Source organism: Lissotriton vulgaris, chromosome 1_1, assembly GCF_964263255.1.
Source record: "Lissotriton vulgaris chromosome 1_1, aLisVul1.2, whole genome shotgun sequence".
NCBI classification, from domain to species: Eukaryota; Metazoa; Chordata; class Amphibia; order Caudata; family Salamandridae; genus Lissotriton; species Lissotriton vulgaris.
In genome coordinates, this window is record NC_141685.1 from 969,344,773 (window position 1) to 969,353,018 (window position 8,246).

Here is an 8,246-nt window from a genome sequence, read left to right on the forward strand (position 1 = left end):
TGTTAAAATCGGAGCCTCTTTTATTATCAGAGGGCAGCTCGGTGGGTTTTCGATGTAGTTCTCTGTTAGGAAAGAGTTAACCGTCCATTGTGTAGGCAAAGTATGCAGCAAGTGCTTCTAACAGGAAATCACTGTTATCATCTGAAAACATGTCAGCCATCCAATTGAGAAGATGAAAGGAGCATTCATGATCTGTCATTATTGGAGCGTCTTTTACCATCATAGGGCAGCTCGGTGGGTTTTCGATGTAGCTCTCTGTTAGGAAATCTTGCGCCGCTGCGAATATATTCCAATGACCCAGAACTCCTTGTATAGCTGCAAAGGCCATAAACCCTCCGTTGTAACAAAGCTGTTCATGATCAAGTAACGGATTCATGAGGTGATTGTAATTCGGTTCAGGAGGTACCAAATTGCAGAGACATAAATCCAGGGCCCACGTGAAATCACAGCTCAGGCAATGAAATACAGGCTGCACACAGGTGAAATACGAATATCGAAATGATAATCGATATGAAGTATTCAAAGTTGAGAGTGGTAAGGTGCCGTAGTACAGAAGCATTCTCTGTCTAAATAGTTCTAAGTGGTCCGGCTCGTTTGCGAAGGCAGGAGGGACATCCATTTTGAATTTCCCAAGATGGTAAAGGAAACGGCGCAACACTGCCGGTTGTATAGCAACTCCACAGAATTAGGTCGCCGGCTATGCAGTGGAGAGGAGCAGAATGACTTGATAAATTTTCTAGGAGTCTAGTCACTTATATATTGCTTAGTAGTTATCAAAAAAGTAGCTTTTCTTGAAGTGGAGGATGCGTTAAAAAATAAGGGAGTCATTTGAGCAAGTTGTAAAGCAAGGTCAATTTTTTTTACATCAATGCTGTTTTCTGTGAATGTTAGCTAAGTGAAAGATATGTGTGTGAGCAGATGCAACGTTCAGTTTTAAATGTGACAATGGAGCTCTTGTTCATGTCTTCCGATTCAAGGTCGGTATTCGCTGCCAAATACAAAGATCAAGAAACGCATGCGTGGGGTAGATAGCCTGCATTCTTAAAGGAAAGCAAATGAAGGGTTATTTTTACCGCGTTAGCATTGTTGTTTAAAAAGTTACAGTGATTTTCATTATATGTTAAGAAAGTGTCACTGATGAAGACTGAAAATAAATCCTTATAAATAACAGGGACTGGTGTATTTTAGAAAAGGTGTGTAACATTACATGAATTGTAAAAAAAAAATAATATAATTGAAAGTGTATGGTTTGAAAATGAAAAGTAGAGGTTTATAGTTCACGTTTTGAAAGCGGTTCTAGAGGGTCAGATGCATGATAGATTTATAAAAAATAGAACATGTTTTTCAATAGTATTATGGAAAAAATATGTGCCTTTATGTACTATTTAGATTATCTGCCTGTTGCCTATTCTTTGAGTTTTAGTAATCCTGTGTCTTATAAGTTTTCCAGGGGCGGTTTGAGGTTCATGGTGGGCTTGGGCAGGGAGGGTAGGTTGGGGGTTTGTAATAGGGGGTCCGGGTGGGGTGGAGTGCGGAGTTTAGTGAAGAGTGAGGGGGGCGGGGGGTTAGGGTGTTTGGTAATGAAGCAGAGTCAGAGGACGCCAAATTTCTGTTATGGGGTGCCACGGAAATATGTATTTATTCTCAGAGGTTTATTATATTAAGGATGGATATATGATGTTACAACGCGGACTGTAACAACGCATACCGTTACAACGCATCTTTTACAATGCGAATACTGTTATAACTCATGTATTTACAACGCATTTTTTTACAACGCAGGTACCTTTACAACGCATACCATTACAACGTAAGTATTGGTAAGTATATATTAATATTAATATTATAATCGTAAATTAATTTTCAAAAATATAATTTAATGTAATTTAATTTAATTAAATTTCAATTAATTAATTTAATTTAAAATTAATTTTACTTTATTTTTACCCTGTACCCCTGTACCCCAAAAACTCAAAACTGACCCTCAACCCCAAAAATAAATTAAAGTAATTTAATTTAATTTAATTTCAATTAATTAATTTAATTAAATATTTTAATAATTTAAAATTAATTTTACTTTATTTTTACCCTGTACCCCTGTACCCCAAAAACTCAAAACTGACCCTCAACCCCAAAAATAATTTAATGTAATTTAATTTAATTTAATTTCAATTAATTAATTTAATTTAAAAATAATTTTAATTTATTTTTACCCTGTACCCCAAAAACTAAAAACTGACCCTGAACCCTAAAAATACCCCTTTACCCAAACACTAAAAACTGACCCTGAACCCTAAAAATACCCCTTTACCCAAAAACTAAAAACTGACCCTAAACCCTAAAAATACCCCTTTACCCAAAAACTGAAAACTGACCCTGAACCCTAAAAATATCCCTTTACCCAAAAACTAAAAACTGACCCTAAACCCTAAAAATACCCCTTTACCCAAAAACTAAAAACTGACCCTGAACCCTAAAAATACCCCTTTACCCAAAAATTAAAAACTGACCCTGAACCCTAAAAATACCCCTTTACCCAAAAACTGAAAACTGACCCTGAACCCTAAAAATACCCCTTTACCCAAAAACTAAAAACTGACCCTAAACCCTAAAAATACCCCTTTACCCAAAAACTAAAAACTGACCCTATACCCTAAAAACACCCCTTTACCCAAAAACTGAAAACTGACCCTGAACCCTAAAAATACCCCTTTACCCAAAAACTAAAAACTGACCCTAAAGTCTAAAAATACCCCTTTACCCAAAAACTGAAAACTGACCCTGAACCCTAAAAATACCCCTTTACCCAAAAACTAAAAACTGACCCTGAACCCTAAAAATACCCCTTTACCCAAAAACTAAAAACTGACCCTGAACCCTAAAAATACCCCTTTACCCAAAAACTAAAAACTGACCCTGAACCCTAAAAATACCCCTTTACCCAAAAACTAAAAACTGACCCTGAACCCTAAAAATACCCCTTTACCCTAAAACCAAAAACTGACCCTGAACCCTAAAAATACCCCTTTACCCAAAAACTAAAAACTGACCCTGAACCCTAAAAATACCCCTTTACCCTAAAACCCAAAACTGACCCTAAACCCTAAAAATACTCCTTTACCCCAAACATATAACATTTAAAATATAATTATATACTTACCAATACTTACGTTTTAATGGTATGCGTTGTAAAGGTACCTGCGTTGTAAAAAGATTCGTTGTAAAAACATGAGTTGTAACAGTATCTGCGTTGTAATAGATGCGTTGTAACAGTATTGCGTTGTAAAAAATGCGTTGTAACAGGTGTATACCATTAAGGATATATTTTAACATGGTGGCTCTTGTCGTTTTGTGGTTCTGTGCATGTGTATAATGCTGGCCCTGTAGTTTTTGTTTATGGACCTTATTACGACACACAGGGGAGCCACGTTGCACAGTTGGAGATCGAGACTTAGGAAATAAAACTTTATAATTGTAAGGGCTCTAAGCGATACAAATCGCCCGTTCTCGGTGTAAAAAATATCACCGCTATTGGTGGTATTTTCTACGGTGTTAGTGCTCGAAGGAGAATAGTAACATATATGTGAAAGAAAATTCTGTAACAGGCTCAGCATTTCACATTATCACGTGAAAACAAAAGTTGTTCTCACATAGCAATAAGTCTCTTATAATTAAGGGACGGAGTGTATATAGTGCTATTTACTACTCTGCTATCTGAACGATGTCGAATATTTCATAAGAGGAGGCTTTAAAAGTTTTTCGATAAACTGGTTTTCCAGGGAAGTGGGTGGAGTGTTCCGTGTAAATTGCAGAATAGAAACTAGTAAGAACCCATTGGAAGTGTTGTTTTAAAGTCACATGACTGCGCATGCGTGTCTCGACGCCTGTACGCGATAGGTGGGTGCGCGCACCCGGTCGCGCACTAAATGAAAGCGGCGAGAAAATATCAGTTAATATGCTCTTGGAGCTCGTTTTGGTACAAAGAGTTAGTTCTGAAAAGAACTTTTTTTTTTTTTTTTTTTTTTGGAAACAAGTGTTATGATGCTTTTGATTTCTTAAAGTTGCTACAACATTTTTCAGTATGTCATACTATCCAAATAAAGTGAAGAAATTTAACTTTTCTTGGAGCATTTATGACTCAATTTTGTGTTTAATTAGAATAAAGCTTTGCTCTCCGTATACAAGAAGTTTTCCACAGTTCTTGCATTTCATGTGCACGTTCGCCAGATATGGTTTCAAGTCCATTTCAGCACTCGATGGAGATACAGGTCGTCCACCGGAAGATGTGCTGATTACTTCTGATGGTAATAGCGTGGCCTCCGTTTTTCTTGTCAAAGGTGGTCGCTCATTTCCTTCAGATTCGGAAGATGAATGCGGAACGGTAGCCATTGCAGCGAAGTCTTCGGGAAGATGTTCGACGTTGTTCTCTCTTGAGAGTAGAAAAGAAAGTGATGGAAGTGGGTGGAGTGCTGCGTGTAAATTCCAGAATAGAAACTACCAAGAACCAATTAGAAGTGTTTTTTTGAAGTCACATGACTTCACATGCAAGTGTCAGGTCCTGTACGCGATAGGAGGGTGCGCGCACCCGGTCTCGCACTAAAAAAAAGCGGCGAAAAAACATCTCATAATATGCTCTTGGAGTACATTTTGGTAGAAAGAGTTAGTTCTGAAAAGAACTTTTTATTTTTTTTTATTTTTTGGGAAAACAAGTGTTATGATGCTTTTGATTTCTTAAAGTTGCTACGACATTTTTCAGTATGTCATACTATCCAAATAAAGTGAAGAAATTTAACTTTTCTTGGAGCATTTATGACTCTCAATTTTGTGTTTAATTAGAATAAAGCTTTGCTCTCCGTATACAAGAAGTTTTCCACAGTTCGTGCATTTCATGTGCACGTTCGCCAGATATGGTTTCAAGTCCATTTCAGCACTCGATGGAGATACAGGTCGTCCACCGGAAGATGTGCTGATTACTTCTGATGGTAATAGTGTGGCCTCCGTTTTTCTTGTCAAAGGTGGTCGCTCATTTCCTTCAGATTCGGAAGATGAATGCGGAACGGTAGCCATTGCAGCGAAGTCTTCGGGAAGATGTTCGACGTTGTTCTCTCTTGAGAGTAGAAAAGAAAGTGATGGAAGTGGGTGGAGTGCTGCGTGCAAATTTCAGAATAGAAACTACGAAGAACCAATTAGAAGTGTTGTTTTGAAGTCACATGACTTCACATGCAAGTGTCAGGTCCTGTACGCGATAGGAGGGTGCGCGCACCCGGTCTCGCACTAAAATAAAGCGGCGAAAAAACATCTCATAATATGCTCTTGGAGCACGTTTTGGTAGAAAGAGTTAGTTCTGAAAAGAACTTTTTTTTTTTTTAAACAAGTGTTATGATGCTTTCGATTTTTTTAAGTTGCTATGTCATTTTTCAGTATGTAATACTATGAAAATGAAGTGAAGAAATTTATCTTTTCTTGGGGCATTTGGGACTTTCAATTTTCAGTTTAATAAGAACGAGGCTCTGCTCTCCATACAAAAGAATTTCTCCACACTCGTTGCATTTCATATGCACCTTCGCAAGATATGGTCTCAAGTCCATCTCAGCACTCGATGGAGATACAGGTCGTCCACCAGAAGAAGTGCTGGCCACCTCTGATGGTAATAGCGTGGCCAGGGCTCTTGTCGATGCTTTTGCATAATGCTCAGGGTGCCTTTGTTTAACATGCCGCTGCATGGTGTGTATAGAAAAGGAATATTTTCTATCTGAATTTCCCCTTGAGAGCTCCGAATTGCATATCGTGCAGGTTACTTTTGGCGCATTCACTTTCTTTTGATCTTCAGGATAAGTAAAAAATTGCCAAATGAAAGATTCCTTTTTTCTTCTTAACGGTGGTCGCTCATTTCCTTCAGATTCGGAAGATGAATGCGGAAGGGCAGCCATTTCAGCAAAGTTTTCCGGAAGATGCTCGACGTTGTTGTCTCTTGAGAGTAGAAAAGATTGTGAGGAAAGTGGGTGGAGTGCTTTGTGTAAATTCCAGAACAGAAACTACTAAGAACCAATTGCAAGTGTTGTTTTCAAGTCACATGACTTTACATGCGCTTCTTAGGACGTGTAGGCGGTGACACTATCTAGTTACGAACGTGATTTCATACTTAGGAACTAGCATTCAAAAAACCTATGAAATTCACTGAAAAAACCATAGGTTTTACACACGTTATAGTTAGGAAATAGCATTTGAAAAACCTATGAAATTCACTGAAGCAAACCCTAGGTTTTACACACGTTATAGTTAGGAAGTAGCATTTAAAAAACCTATGAAATTCACTGAAAAAACCATAGGTTTGACACCAGTTATAGTTAGCTGGAAATTGTACTGACATAAAACCAATGAAATTCCACGTTATAGTTAGTTGGACTCACTATAACTTGCGCGTGTAATGCACTGCTGATGACAGTACATATTACATCACTCATGACATGGTCAGTGACATCACTCATGACATCACTGATGACAGACCTCCTTTAAGTGTAATGTAACCCTTAAAACACATATTGGAAAATAGAAATTAACATTTTCAAAAAAATGGAGATACCCATACCAGTTACAACAACCAATTCAGTAATTCCACCATCTATATACACATTCTCTCATTCACCAACAGTTCTATATAGTCACTCATACATATACTCACTCATCATATGTAGTGATACACCTATACATCCTGTTACACACCGACAGTCATCCAAAAGTTACTCACACACATACTCACACATGCAAATAAACTATTGAACATCCATTCATTTGCATATACAACTATACACACACTACCACGTTACTTCTAAGGAAACTTATACATACTTACTCTCTTAAACAATCACTTATAGAAACACATACTTATTTAAACAGGAACTCTTACAATCTATCACTTACACATATACTGCCTTATATAAATCAATACTCACATATACTAGATTAAAATATATCTTGTTACTGATAAACACACTAGTGAGACAGGCATTCAATCACTAACACACACATATACACACTCATCCACCCATACAGTCCTGTACATATGCTGTCTTCAAAAAACATAGAAACAGTGAGTCAGTCATTGATGGATCTATATGATAAGTAACACCCTCACCAAACCATAGAGACACTCATACTGATACTAAAAAAACATCTAATAACCCATATACACACACATGTAGGTACTCATCAACCCATGCAGCCACTTATTCACAAAGTGAAACACTGATACATATATTTAAATATTTAAACATTACTCGCTAATATAGGTATTCACTAAGATACACTTAATTTGCCAGTTATCCAATCATTTCTTTTTAAAAAAAACATTAATTAAGACAATAATTTAAACATTTATTCTTCCCTCGACCTTTACATATACATATATAAAACATATTTATTTTTTAGAAAGACACACATTCACTGGATGGTGTCATTAGTGATGTCACTGACCATGTCATGAGTGATGTAATATGTAATGTCATCAGCAGTGCATTACACGCACAAGTTATAGTGAGTCCAACTAACTATAACGTGGAATTTCATTGGTTTTATGTCAGTAAAATTTCCAGCTAACTATAACTGGTGTCAAACCTATGGTTTTTTCAGTGAATTTTATAGGTTTTTTAAATGCTACTTCCTAACTATAACGTGTGTAAAACCTAGGGTTTTTTCAGTGAATTTCATAGGTTTTTCAAATGCTATTTCCTAACTATAACGTGTGTAAAACCTATGGTTTTTTCAGTGAATATATATATATATATATATATATATATATATTCACTGAAAAAACCATAGGTTATAGACCATATATAGTTAGGGATTAGCATTTAAAAAACCTTATTTTACTCGCATAAAACCATTGAAATTCCATATATAGTTAGTTGCACTAACTATATATCGCGCACCCGCAATCCACTGCTGATGATGTCACATATTACATCATTCATGACATGGTCAGTGACATCACTGATGACATCACTGATGACATCTCAAATGACATCACTGATGACATCACTGATGACAACACCCAGTGACTGTATGTTTCTGTAAAGTTAAAATATGTCTCACATATTGAAGAATGAGTGGATGTATAAATGTCTGGATGAAGGATTTAGTAGGTGCATGACTGACTCTATGAGGGAGTGATTAAATGTGTCTCACTGAGTGCATGGGTTAGTGATTAAACTGTATTAATTTGTGCATCATTATATCTGTTGTTCTGT